The sequence below is a fragment of the Monodon monoceros genome, unplaced genomic scaffold, assembly GCF_005190385.1.
Source record: "Monodon monoceros isolate NGI ecotype Baffin Bay Population unplaced genomic scaffold, NGI_Narwhal_1 Super_Scaffold_12, whole genome shotgun sequence".
NCBI lineage: Eukaryota > Metazoa > Chordata > Mammalia > Artiodactyla > Monodontidae > Monodon > Monodon monoceros.
The window spans coordinates 19,138,668-19,153,364 of NW_021703768.1; the positions used below are offsets into that span (position 1 = coordinate 19,138,668).

General features: G+C 33.6%; 1 protein-coding gene across 2 annotated transcripts in view; it reads right to left on the reverse strand.

Moving 5' to 3' along the window:
- LOC114892337 (cadherin-12) overlaps positions 1-14,697 on the reverse strand; it is a 990,049-nt gene that overhangs the window by 195,360 nt on the left and 779,992 nt on the right. The window lies entirely within an intron of this gene.

Consider the following 14,697-nt stretch of genomic DNA (forward strand, 5'->3'; position numbering starts at 1 on the left):
CTTTCGACTTATCACATAGATAGATCATATCCCTATCCTTTCATTCACTCTCCTGTCAATCCATCTTATTTCTCCATGCATTACAGAGGTTAGAAGTACAGCCCCAAATCCATCAACATGCATAAATACAACTATTTTGAACATTTACTTCTTTTATATACTTTGGGGGATAAAATTTTCATAAAATGAAATGCACAACTCAAGTGTACTTAGAGTTTCATTTTAAATGATTGTTGTATTAAAATAAATTAGCTCATATATATTAAATCATACAACTTCCAAATACTCTGAGGCTAGAAATCAGTGACATGAATCCAGTGAGAGATATGGTAAAAAAAAAAAAAAAAAAAATCAGAAAACACTGAGCCTTTTCATTTGAAAGGAAAGGAGAGTTTTGACAAACCAGGTCAGTTTCAGATATGTACTATGGAGTATCTCATTTTAACAGACTGATTCTCAATGAGTTATTCAGTATTACTCAGCCAAGCAATGGGTAGAATAACTGATTATCCTTTCAGATTCACAGGCAAATGGTTAGCCCTAATCCATTCTATATATTTGAAATGTTATAACATAGAAAATTTTTAATTTCTGGTAAGTTCTTTTGAAATTCAACACATGTATAATTCACTATAATACAGTATGGAATAAGACACACATCAATATAATAGGGGAGAGGACCAAAGAGAAGAGAAATTATTATTGTGATACTGTAAATCAGTGTTTTTCAATCTGGAGTCCAAGAATTAATGATAGATGGACATAGTCTTGGAGATCTATAAATTATCCAAGAATAAATGTATATAGATAAATAATATGATATAAATATTTCATTATATATAATTATCTAAGAATATGTGTACTCATATATTTCATAAATAATATAAATTTACATTCTATTTAAATTAAAAGGGATACATATACTTATAAATAATATTTTTTTTATCCAAATGCTGATCTAAAATGTTTCTAACTATTCTCACTCATTTAGGTACAGCCATCTGATTTCAATGTTCAAATTTTTATTTTATTTATTTATTTATTTATTTTTTGCTGGTTGTTTTTGTTTTTGTTTTTGCGGTACGCGGGCCCCTCACTGTTGTGGCCTCTCCCACTGCGGAGCACAAGCTCCGGACGCGCAGGCTCAGCAGCCATGGCTCACGGGCCCAGCCGCTCGGCGGCATGTGGAATCCTCCCAGACCGGGGCACGAACCCGTGTCCGCTGCACCCGCAGACGGACTCTCAACCACTGCGCCACCAGGGAAGCCCCAAATTTTTATTTTTAAAAGCTCATTCCAGTCAACGGATCAGTCAAAGAAAAAATGTTAAACTTTTAAAGTGACCATAGCCATTTGGGCTGTGATTTAAAATTTTCACACAAGTATAGGTGTCTTGCAAAATTTGGGATAAAAATGAGTTATTTTTCTTAATGCTTCAACACAACATAAAAGCTTTGAAAATATTTTAAATTATATAGTTATCCTTTGCAAATAGGCGTTCTGTGTATTCGTATTAGTAATACCAAAACAAAAACTCAACTTGGCTACATCTTTTCTCTTAAACTTAACATTCTGCTTTAGCTTCAGTAAAATAATGTCATCCTTCATATTCATGTTATTAAAATGACTTTATTCATTTTGTGAATTTGTATTTACTTCAAATTGCTCTGAAAGTATGTTTGTATAAGAGCATAAGCAAAGGATTTGTACTGGGTAAATGATATAATTTAAACAATGAGAAAATTATAAGGGGGTACCAAGTTTTGATTTTTCTTTAAAAGTTTCTGTATATTTTACTCAAGTCTAAGGAAAATTGCAAAGAATGACAGGAAGAAGTTTTTTCCTCCTAATATTTTATGAACTGCTATGAAGCATAGGAAGTTTCAAGCATAAAATCAAGCTGTAGATAAATGTTCTTTGAACTTAGGAATTTCAAATTACAAATTTCATCCATACTATTAAAGATATTCAACACATGAACATTTACTTTTACTTTCAAATTTATCTGAAGATATGAGACAAGCAAAAGCCCAATGCAAAAGCAATGTCTTTATAAACTGGATCCATTTTGCCAATGGCTCCAAAGAATATGTGGTAATATTGTGGAAGCAAGTGAAAATTTTAAGTAGGTTTTTACAATGTGATCCAAGTAGAGTCACCAAAAAAGATTATCATTTAGCCAAAATCAGAACTGTTTTCTTTTCAAACTGACATATGAATAAAAAAGCAAAATGTCTTTTCAGTTCTATTCAACATCCAAATTAAATTCAGTTGCTGCTACTCTTTACACTTCTACCTTTTCCTTCTAATTTAAATTTGGGTTTTGCAGAGATTAAAGTTTCAGAAGAAATATGTGAAATTTGAACTGAAAATGAGATTGATGAATGTAAAATTCTTGAGAGGATTAGAATGGTTACAGCAGTTCATTGCATGTTAATACCTTAAAGAAGATCACCTGCAGTGCCCAGCATTGACAGGCAATGTTTAAAATTAGTTATTCAGTACCAAATGTAAAATGGATGGCTGGTGGGAAGCTGCTGCATAGCACAGGGAGATCAGCTTGATGCTTTGTGACAACCTAGATGGGTGGGATAGGGAGAGTGGGAGGGAGGCTCAAGAGGGAAGGGACCTAGGGATATATGTATACATATATCTGATTCACTCTGTTGTACAACAGAAACTAGCACAACATTGTAAAACAATTATACTCCAATAAAGATATTTTTTTAAATAAATAAAATAAAATTAGTTATTCAGTATTGATTGAGTCCAGTACATGCGTGACTAGCTAAAAGTATTGGTATTTTTGCAACCTCAATTCTAATGTTAAATAAATGATGTTGGCCTGATGTTGGGTATTGTAGAATTTGCTTTGTATCACATATAAAATAATTTGAATAGAGAACATATATAACATAATAGTTTATGTTGTAAACTAACATAAAAATCCCTATCACCCTCTTACTTAGAGATAACTTCTTTTATCATTTTATACACTTTCCATTATATATACACATATATTCATATATAAATGAAAGGGTATACATATAGAAATATGTTTGTATATGTTTTATATGTATATATAATATTATCTGATTATAAATATATATATATACATGATATAAAAATGAGAAACAAGTCAACATTTCCAATAACAATATACCATAATCATTTTCAGTATAATTTGAAACTTTTCAGAATTATTTTTTAATATCTGTACTACATTTGTTCAAAGGCAATTGAATGATTCAATGGGTTTTGCTTATCCTTTTATAAACAATGTGATGAATATGTGTGTGTTGTCTTAATTCCTTAAATAAACAGGTAAATGTAAATAGAAGGGTAATTATAAAGACCAAAAATGTAACTTTTATGAATCAAGAAATTGTGAATCTTGAATGATTCCAGAACTTGATGTCTACAGATGAGTTTGGTTTCTTAAACTTTTAGCAAGGCAACTCAGGCTTAGCTTACATTATGAAGCTACTTCTCAGTTTTATTTGCATTTAGCAGGCGGGAGGGTTACAGAAGGATTCACTTGCTGAATCTTTGGGTTGTGTTAACTATGAACAATCACATGATGCCATTTTACACAGCGGCTTTAAGTTCCATGCAAGATAATAATTCCACAAGGATAAAATTATTTTCCTTTATAGTGATTTAAAATTAACGCAAGAAATATTTCTTATTCTGATTATTTTTTTAAAAAAGCTGTTTCTGAGTAGGCGCTAACTATATTTACTGACTGAAGCAGCCAAATCCAATAATATCATCTTTTAGTACTGACACTTAACATTTCTCCCAGAGAGTTCCATAAGTGATAGCTATAGAAATATGCACTGTCCAGGCAGTTGTTTTGTGGAAGTGGTGTTGTTATTTTCTGATGTTTTCCAAGTCATCTCAGATGGAGCGTGAAAATGAGATGCCAAGAGAGGCTTAAAAAAGATACCGAGGACTAGCTTCGGAGTGTAAGCAAATCTGAACTCCAGTGTCTAAAAGTTTTGAGAAAACTAATCTAAAGTTAAGTGTTTACTAGCATCTCTCAGATTATATTTTACAAACTGCTGCAGAAAAAAAGAAATTTATTCTTATTTTCTCTGGGTTGAAGAGTGCACATAAAATGGGAAATACTTTTTGTGGTACGCGGGCCTCTCACTGTTGTGGCCTCTCCCGTTGTGGAGCACAGGCTCCGGACGCACAGGCTCAGCAGCCATGGCTCACGCGCCCAGCCGCTCCGCGGCATGTGGGATCTTCCCGGACCGGGACACGAACCCGTGTCCCCTGCATCTGCAGGCGGACTCTCAACCACTGCGCCACCAGGGAAGCCCCGGGAAATACTTTTTATATCACTATACCCAGCAATGATTTTATTTCCATTTGCTATTTGCCAGGATTAGGGTGGTTACAGGCATGAGGAGGGCATGGAGGATGTTGGGAGGAGAAATGTATGATTCTGAAAAGTTTTTGCTAGAAAATCAAAAATTGTGTTAACAGGTATTTCATTTGATGTATATACCTGCAAATTACTTTATTAATTATATGTCTATAGGTTTTACGGTACACTACATACTATTTTATAACCTGAATTTTAGATGGATTATATAACAATTTGCTTTATCAATAAGTATGAATTTATTACATCTATTTAAGTTAATCACAGGTATTTTAATCAAAGTACTACATTGAAATGGCTAAAATCAGAGTATGGAAGAGCTTGTAATGCACAATTTTACCTTCCTTTTCTCAGTCTCATTCACCAGGGAAATCATGTTTTAACTGTTTCTGTTGAATTCTTATTTTAAAAAAAATATGTGGATATTTGTTAAATAAAAAATGTTATAATAGTATTTCTTTTATCAATTTGAATAATACTTATTGACTTGCAAAGCTCATGCCACCTCTTTTTTTTTCCAGTAGAGTTGTAGTATCACTTATTTTACTTGTTATCAATGGAACACGGGTCTGAATGGTATACGTGTACTTTGGGTCTGAATTCAGTTCAATCATACAACGTAACTGTGGTTGTCTATTTTCTACTATTATAACATTAACACCTTTACAGTCCCCTTAAACTCCTTCCCTTTCTCATCCCTGAATTCCATTGTCTGTATTATACAGAATTAAGCATAAAGATTTTGTCAATTTGGTCTATTTATGTATTTATTTATTTATTGGTCTCTTTTTTAAAAGTAGGCTCTAATGGTTAATTTTGTGTATTAGTTTGACTGGGCCACAGGATGCCCAGACATTTGGTCAAAGACTATTCTTGGTATATCAGTGAGGATAATCCTGGATTAGAATAACATTTGAATCAATAGACAAAGTAAAACAGACTGTGGTCCCTTATGTGGGTATGCCTCATCCAATCAACTGAAGACCTGAATAGAACAAAAAAGCTGACCCTTCCATGAGTAAGAGGGAACTCCTCCTGCCTGGCTACCTTCAAGCTGTGACACTGGTTTTTATTCTGCCTCCAGACTTGAACTGAAACATCAGTTCTGAGTCGAGCCTGTTGGTCTTTGCAATAGAAATATACCATGTGTTCTCCTGGGTTTCCAACTTGCTGACTGCAAATCCCAGGACTTGTCAGCCTCCATAATTGTACAAACCAATTCTTGATAATAAATAAATATATATCCTACTGACTATTTCTCTGGAGAACCCTGATTAATACATAAGCCTTCAAAGCCCTCTCCATCAGTAGCTGCTAAAACATAAAATAAAACTAAACAAAACACTAACACTCTTTTGAATATTATAATAATGTACATATATTTGTTCCATAGCCAAATCACATACAGTATCGATATGATTACAATATTTTCATTTTGCATATGGAGTTTTTTGAGATATCTTTTTGTTTGTATTATTTGCTTTTCTCATATCTTTAAGCTCACCTCATTTCTCAGGGCCAACATCAAATCTCCTTTTCAAAACATACGTTGTTCAGGGACCCCTCTTTCTTCCTACCCCAAACTAGAGCATTTGCACGATTTTCAACCTGGAATTTTTCTTTATTAATCTCCTGGTTTGAAACACTATTTCTTGGATTTTATATTTTCTTCTATATTAGTTGACTAATTTATTTGTTGCCGCCAATCTCCTATAACTTTTTTTCTATGAGAATTGTTCCATTTGTAGAAGTATTCTTTTTATTTATTTATTTTTTACATCTTTATTAGAGTATAATTGCTTTTCCTATAACTTCTTGAGAATGTATCTGTGAGAGGTAAGTTTCTTTAGTCTTTGGATGTCAGAAATGACTTTATTTCTTTACCTACACATATACTTAATTATTGTCTGGGCATATAGTTCTAGACTGGAAATAATTTTCCCTTCACACATTTAAAGGCATGTATCTATAGTCTTCTAGAAACCAATGGTAAAACTGATGTCTGTCTGATTATATTTCCATTGCAAGTAAAGAGCCTGTTTTTTTCTCCCCATTTTATTTTACTCTAAAATTACAATCTTATTTTTATTTTGGTATTCTAATTATTTAGAGCACTGTCTCCAAGTGTGTGTTTATGTGTGCTCGTGTTTTGAACATTGTCTCCAGATGTGAGTTGATATGTGTTTGTGTTTCTTTCTTTGGGTTGGGAACTTAGTAAGTTCCTTCAGTTCAAAAACTATTTTCCTTCAGCACTGAGAAATTTCCTTTTATGATTATCTCCATGATTATGCTCTATCCTCCATGTTTTCTGTTGTCTTTCTGGAATTCATATGCTCAATGTTAGATCTCATGGAACTTCTGTAAATAATATACTTTTTCTACAGTCATTCATTTCTATATCTTTTGGTCTATTTTGTGAAAAAATTAAAATTTATCTTAAAATTATTTATTGATTATTTTCAGCATTTTCAAAGTCCATATACATATACCCACGTGTGCACACACACATACGACAGGCATATTAATTTCCAAGGTTTTTTTCCTTTACTATGAATGTCCCCTTTTAATAGAATTGTGCTCCTATTTTGTGGACACCGGGAATTCTTGAATCTTTTTGAGCACTCTAATGTGTGTGTGCGTGTGTGTGTGAGTGTGTTTCCTAAATTTTCTGTTCCTTAGGATTATTTTTTTGTTTTTGGTATTTGAGCCTTTGTCTTTCATATTGCTGGCTTTCCTTAAATGTCTGAAGACTCTCATTTGTCTGTTCATATTTAAGGATGGAGTTTTGAACTTGTGGGTTGAATTTATTGATTGCAGTTTTGTCCTAGGTTGAATGGAAAGAGAATCAATCATTCCTTTTAATTTCAGATATTTGGTTGGGGACATTCTAACCACAGTGGAGTTCCATCACTGCCCTAATTATTTCCAGATTCTCTACAGAAGAACTTCTTTTTTCAAAATTTCTTTATTGTTTACCTTCTGCTCATTTATGTCTGGATTCCATGCATTATCATGTAGGTGGAAGGAATTCTGTATACAGACTATCAGTTAATCTCTATGTTTTACCCTGCATGTCTTTCTCCTTTTCTCTTAATCATTGGCATTTCTGAGTCTTTTTCAGAATTGTCCCTCCTTAGTTGGAGCCCTCTCAATATAAATGCTTGTAAGTAGCTTTGAACTTACTTGACCAGTCACCAATCCTTCACGCACTTATCAGTTTATAGAAATGGGCTAAACTGTCTGATGCCCGCCACACCACCCCATTCAGCATTATGCCCATCATCACCTAATAACCAGCCATATTCAATTTTCTCCTCTTGTCTCTCCAAATACCTTTTTTAGTTCTTTATTTTTTTTGAACATATATCCAAGAAAGTTTCAATCATTGCATTTGGATTTTGTGTCTGTGTTTTCTTTAAGTTTAAAAGAATCATGCCTATTTATATTAATTATTTTCTCATCATTATCTTTCTCAGGAAACTAGGCCCCATTCTGAATGTCTGCTAGAACGTGAAACTTCCCAATGTGTTTTTAAATCTTTACTATTCTATCTTAGAATATCTCTTCAGCTTTTAAGTATGTAAGAACCAATGTGGTGCCATAACAGTATGCCCTACTTAATACTGAGATCCTTGTAACACAAATTACAGACATCTTCCACCAGCCATCTCCATAAATACATTCAGTCTAGGGGAAAGCTTCCCAGTACAGGACATGCCTCAGTAAATGTTGGTGTAATAACAGCATGTAAACAGTAATACTTATTTCCAATTTTAAAATCTATGATTATGAAGGCTGTAGAATGATTTAGTACTATGGTTCAGCAGTTAGTGCATGAAATAGGAAGTAATATTATAACTTTTATTTACATACAGGATTCATTCAGATAAATGGGCCAAAATGAGTATGAGAAAATTTTATGTGAATTTCTTTGGACAAAATAATTTTATTATGTACAAAACAAACTACTTTTGCTACATTGTCCTTGGTGAACATAAAATAGTTTGTCTTCTTTGTAGCTGCTTAGTTCTCAGGAACCTCACAGTGGCCATTGTATCAGCTACAAAGTGATTAGATTATGTTTAAGGCACTGTTTATTTATGAAAGAAGACCAGACACAAAGATGATCTATAACTCTGCCTGAGTAATGCCATAATGCAAAATTTCTCTCTTTTGTAAGCCACTGAATGTCCAAGAATATTTGACATTCTATTCCACTCTGCTCCCTGAGGGGACTCATTTGTTCTTCCTAGCTTGATTGTTGTCATTTGAGCAAAAGGAATATCACTTTACAAGGCTGGAAATTACCTTTAACAGCCCAATGTTAGTTGAGAACTCCCCTGCCTGGGTTACAGACCCAAAGCTATTTATCATCTGGAAATATTTCACCTTCTATTTAAGAGAGTAGAAATTCATTTCAAAAGGGCCCACACGTCCCCCAAGGTAAGCCAGGAAGGGCACAGAAGAACAAAGACTATTTGCAGTGCTTGGGAGCAACAAAAGCTGATATGCTTGGATATATTATACATCCCATTAAAGAAAAATATATACTATTCACCCAATGTTCTCTTTCATCTTTCTTTTTCTCCTTGAAGATTGCATGTGTGGTTACATGTGAGGGGCATCCTAACTATGTTTTTAGATTGTCATCTTTTACAACTTTACCTTGACCAGATTATATCATATCATTTGAGAGTGTCACACTATGTTAATAGGTATTTCTGTAAAAGTTTAAGAGGTCATTGTCATGGTACCTGGATTTGGGAGGAAAAATATGGGGAAGAAGGTTAAAATAATTTCTTTCCTACATTTCCAAAGCTGTAAAACATTTTTCACAAAGCCAGATTTTAGGTAAAAAAAACATTTCCAGACAATAACCTAGTCATCAAATTGTCAGTAACAGAATCTCTATTTGGAATAAAAGTGAATTTTATGTACGATTTCAAATGTTGTTACTTTTCAGAATACTAGATAGGTTTGTGTGATTTATTCTAGATTTAAAATAAATGTCAAAATATACAAAAAATAATGCCAATAATCATGGATTATTAATAATCATAATACAACATTATAGCTAGATATCATTTATTAAGTTATTACTATTTTGTCTCTATGTTATTACTTTTATTATTAGCCCTTACTGAATATCAGGCACTGTGTTACACATTTTATAAGCTTTACTTAACTCTCAAAAAGAATGATATGTTAATATTATAAATCTGATAGATAAAAATTTTAAACTACATTCTAATAGTTCAACATGTAAAATTTAATTTTCAAAAGCTATATGTTCTATCCTAACTTCTTAGTACATGCATCTAATAACTCTAATAAAGCAGACAGACCAAAATCTTAACTCTAATATAAAACATGGATTGATCTAAAATCCATGATTATGAGCATCAAAATTTGGGGTTAGAGTCCCAAACCCATTCGTTCTTACCTGGATGTTACTGTGTAAGTTAACAAATTTCTTTGGACTTCAGAATCCTCATATGTAAAATGTGGATTCTAATATTTGTATCATAAAATATGGAGAATATTGTAGAGAATTTAACTTCATAATGTCCACTTCCCTTCATTTATCTCTATTTACATCCAAACAAGCCCAGGATAGCAATATTTGTTTCCACTTCGCTTATATCAATTTATGTAAATAGGTGCAAGAAAACTAATTGGATACAAAATAATGTTAGGAAACCCTACCAAGCTTCTACTTTTGGCTATACAATTTTCTAATGGCTTTATATACTTTATACACTTTAATACTCAAAACAACCATATGAGTACAACCCTACTATTATCATCCCCATCTGGGAGATATAGAAATTGAGGTACAGAGAGGCCAAGTTGACTCGGGACACACACAGAAAGACACAAAGCTGAGATTGCAATCAGGTAGTCTAATCCCATGCGACTAGCACTTAAACCACAGGAGCTTTCTTTTAATTTGGTAAGCATAATTAGCTTAGCCACAGATGCTAGCTACCCAAGTGTTCTGTGACATCAGTTGGAACAAAACCCAATTGCATTATTATGGAAGCATTCCTGAGATTGGCTTCATGCAAAAATGCTTTGGACTGCCCACTAGTGATTGCACTAGGCTCTAGAGAACATCACGTAGTATTTGCTCTCAAGGACACAGGAGTCCAAAGTCCAGTAGGGAACACTATGTGTCATAACAACAAAGATATCCATTGGAAATACCGTTTCTTTTTATAGTTTTGTGCCTCTCAAATCCTAATTTTCTATAGAAAATGTTTATAAGCTTATGCTGTATAATTTTAAAAATGCTATATTTGTGTTTTCTTAAAGTACAAAGTGATATTACATTTATAATTAGAAATCATATAAATAATATGCTGTGTCAATTATAGATTTGGAACAATTAATAGTCAACTAGAAAATTGTGAACAATATTTATGTTGAAGAGAATATAGTTAACTTTTATATCAGTGAAATTCTTCAATGAAAATTATTTTCCTGAGTTTCTGCCCATGGTTATACTATAATTTGCTTTGAAACATATAAAAATCAATTATGTTAAAGACGAAATGGAGTAACTATTTAATTAGAGAAATAGTCATTAACATGTGTGGTTTTTTGTCACAATTTACTAATAACCACACAAATAGACATGTGAATGTGTGGGAGGATGTTTAGACATGTGTACATGTTGTATGTGAGAGAAAGAAAGAGAAAGAGATGGTAGTTACACATGTTTTCATGTGCTCACACACGCACATTTCTGCAAAATGAATAAAGGTCAAGTAGATGTACATACTCTAAAACAATACTCTAAGAACACAATCTGAAATTATATTATCTGCTTTTTTTCAAGGGTGGTTTGAAGGTGACCCATTTTCTGTAACATGCATTACTGTGGGGATTGCTTTATGTGTTAAAGCACAAAGCCATCTCATTGAAGTCTTTTATTTCCTTTCCTCACTTTACAGTAACTACTTTAAGTGGATTTTGAAAGTATAATATCACCAATACAAAAAAAGAAAAAAATCCAATTACTTAAACAGGTTGCTTTCTTTGTATCATGAGTTAAGCTTTATGTCAAATTTACTGTTAAGAATTCATCTCTCTCAGTCTTATATCCTAAAACAGTGCCATAAATATTATATTATCTGCATGATAATTTATACTTTAAATATTTTTTGCCGAAAGTATAAAAATGAGTAACCTTGATGTTAAATTTCAATTTGCTAAAGAGAAATAGAGTTACTATTCTGTGTAAGAAATGCAGTAGGTTACATCTTGTTTCTAAGTATAGGTTAGCTATGTTTTTTTTAAAAGCTCTCATTATAAACACATTAAGGAAAGAATCATTCTCAGGATTCACTTCCCACTAGGGCTACTAGGATTCCCTAGAAACCACCAAAGAGACAATAGGTCCAATTTGACTTTAACCTTAAAAGGAAAGAACAAAAAAAAAGAAAAATGAGCTCAGATTTCAGATACTAGAACCTCAATTTTGACTGCTTCTAAGAAGCAGATAGATGCCTGAGTGAAATAAACTGATTTCAGGCTATTGCATTTTTACAGGTCAAATTTTTTTAAAACAAAGAATTCAGGATTATAAGGGCAGATGTTTAATTTGACATTGATTGAGACCTTAAATGAATAAATCTCTCAAAGTTTGATTACTTTTCAGAAGAAACTGAGTTGCTTTGTGATTAAAATTTCCTAATAATTCATAGAATCCATGGAATCATGTATGTATGTGTGTTTGTAGCACATTTTCCTGAAACTGACATATGAATACCATAGACTGTATATTTGCATTATTTCCTAAATTAAAAAAGTATATTTTACTGATCTCCTTTCACTGCTTGTTACAATATTTTTCTCTTCATATATCATTGATTGCTGATTAAGGTAAGTTATAGACAGAATTTCTGAGATCAGCCAGGGTCTGATCATACTTCACTGTATTATTTTAGATCATAAATAATACAGAACCGAATCCAAATCAAGCCTTAATTCTAAATTATGATTGAACTCCAACATATATGGTGTGATAGGCAGGATTCTACTATACTGCCTAAGATTTCTCTCCCCTTGGTGTACATTCCCTGTAAAATTCCCGGGACTGGGAAGACTATGGATTTAACCCTTAAGGTTACTTTATGTTTGGTGAGCCTGATCTAATCACATGCGATCTTTGAAAGCAGAAGGGTTTTTTCCTAGGTGTAGAAAAAGGAAGTCAGAGACACATACTTCAGATGGCTTGGAAGAAAACAAATACCCATGTTGAAAATTGCTAATACAGAAGGGAGTTGAGGGCAGTCCCCATATCATTGCTAGCAGTATGAAGACACCCCAGTTCTACAATAGCAAGGAGATCAATTCTACCCTGCTGACACCTTGGTTTCAACCTTGTGAGACCCTGAGCGGAGAACCCAGTCATGCTGTGCTAGGTTTCTACCTGCAGAACTGTGAGTTAATAAATAGTTGTTGTCTTAAGCTGCTAAGTTTGTGGGAATTTGTGATGCAGCAAAAGAAAACTGATACATGTAGATAATTACAGAAATCAAATATTATTGTTATTTAATTTTAAAAAATAAGTCGTTACTTTCAATTAAAGAGATATTTCTTTAATTTCTTGGTTATGTGCTCCAATTTTCTAACACATTATTGAATTTGCTTGTTTAATTTTTCCTACCAATATCTTTATTATTTCTAGTAAACACATTTGCTGCTTCCTTTGTATAAGTGATCCTGTACCAATCCCCTGTGTGAATCTAGTGATGTTGTTAAGTACTGCATTTTGCCCCTTTGGCCATTCTATGGGCAGAGACCTCAGATCTCAGATCTGGTCAATGTTAGTAAGAATCTGCCTTTCCGGTCAAAGAAGTCCCTGCTTGACTATTAAGATAGTTCTCCATCTCACTCTACATGCTGGACAATAATGGAGACACCTCGAAAACAGAAGAAAACAAAGTCTACACACAAAGGCAGACTGAGATGAGAGAAACAAGGAAAGGAGAGAGGGAGTCATTCTGACACCATCGTGTCAATTCCAGGAATCATTCAGACTTTTCCATGTAGAATGAACCTATAAATCTCCTACTCTGAATTTGGTTTTGCCAGGTATTAAAAAAAAATCCTGTCTAATTGACCCCAAATCAGAACCACCCACTTTCTTTTTCCATACAATAAGCACTTATTGAATACTGACTGTATTCCACAGATCTGGGGGCAAATCCATCAGTAAGTCCCCAAAGATCAACATGGATAGAGGATCTGATGTTCTACATCAAAGTCAGCAAAAAAAACTGCAAAAGATTTTATTGTTGCTAATTCTTCATCCTTTACATGGTATAAAATGACTGTTTCATGTATTAGGTCAGAGTAAAATGTCTGCCAATCTTAACTTTATAATGTGGGAAATCCGGGTAGTTGATCTGGTGTGTAGTGAGCTCAGGACCAAGAGCAGAGCTGTCATCATGTAAATCATTGTGTGAAGTCAGATGAAACGTGCTATCCCCTTATGTACAGACACTCACACAGTGGCGAAGGTCTCTGCTCCACTTGCTATTCAAATAATGACCATTAATTAAACTTTAATCAAATGCTTAGATTCATTAATTTTATCATGTTCTTATGAGTATTCTCTAAGCCAACTATCCTAAGCATTTATTTTTAATGTGGGATTTTTTTTAAAGAAAGCTTAGCAGCTACATCACTATGCAGAATATGTTGAATGAGACAGGGTCAGGGTCCACAGTTTCTCCCCAGTTCCTTTCCCCGATCCAGAATCATGCGTACACCTGGAAAACTTGTAACAATGCACAGAATGCTTTTGAAATTCTCTGCTTGAACCTTTAGGATACCACAATTTAGCTGCTGCCCAAGCAGATTCCCCACCATTGTGGGGCAGGAAACACTTTGTGTTGAACATAATGTTTAATTCCAAGTTTTGATTCTGTTCACATACAAATAATGATGTATTTTAGTTTAAAATAGGCTTAATTCATTGCCGTATTAAACACTGAGTCCTTTGATTCTGTGATCCTTCTATGCTTGCAGATATGACAAAGTTGCCACTCATTTTATATCCTGAAGCCTTCTCTGAGAGCTCGGCATATCATTTGTTGGTTTTGAGTACACCATTGGCTGTAACTGATGCTTGAAACTTATTGGCCCTGTTCATAGAAAGAAGAATAAAAAGGCATTTGAGGGCTTCCCTGGTGGCGCAGTGGTTGAGAGTTCGCCTGTCGATGCAGGGGACACGGGTTCGTGCCCTGGTCCGGGAGGATACCACATGCAGCGGAGCGGCTGGGCCCGTGAGCC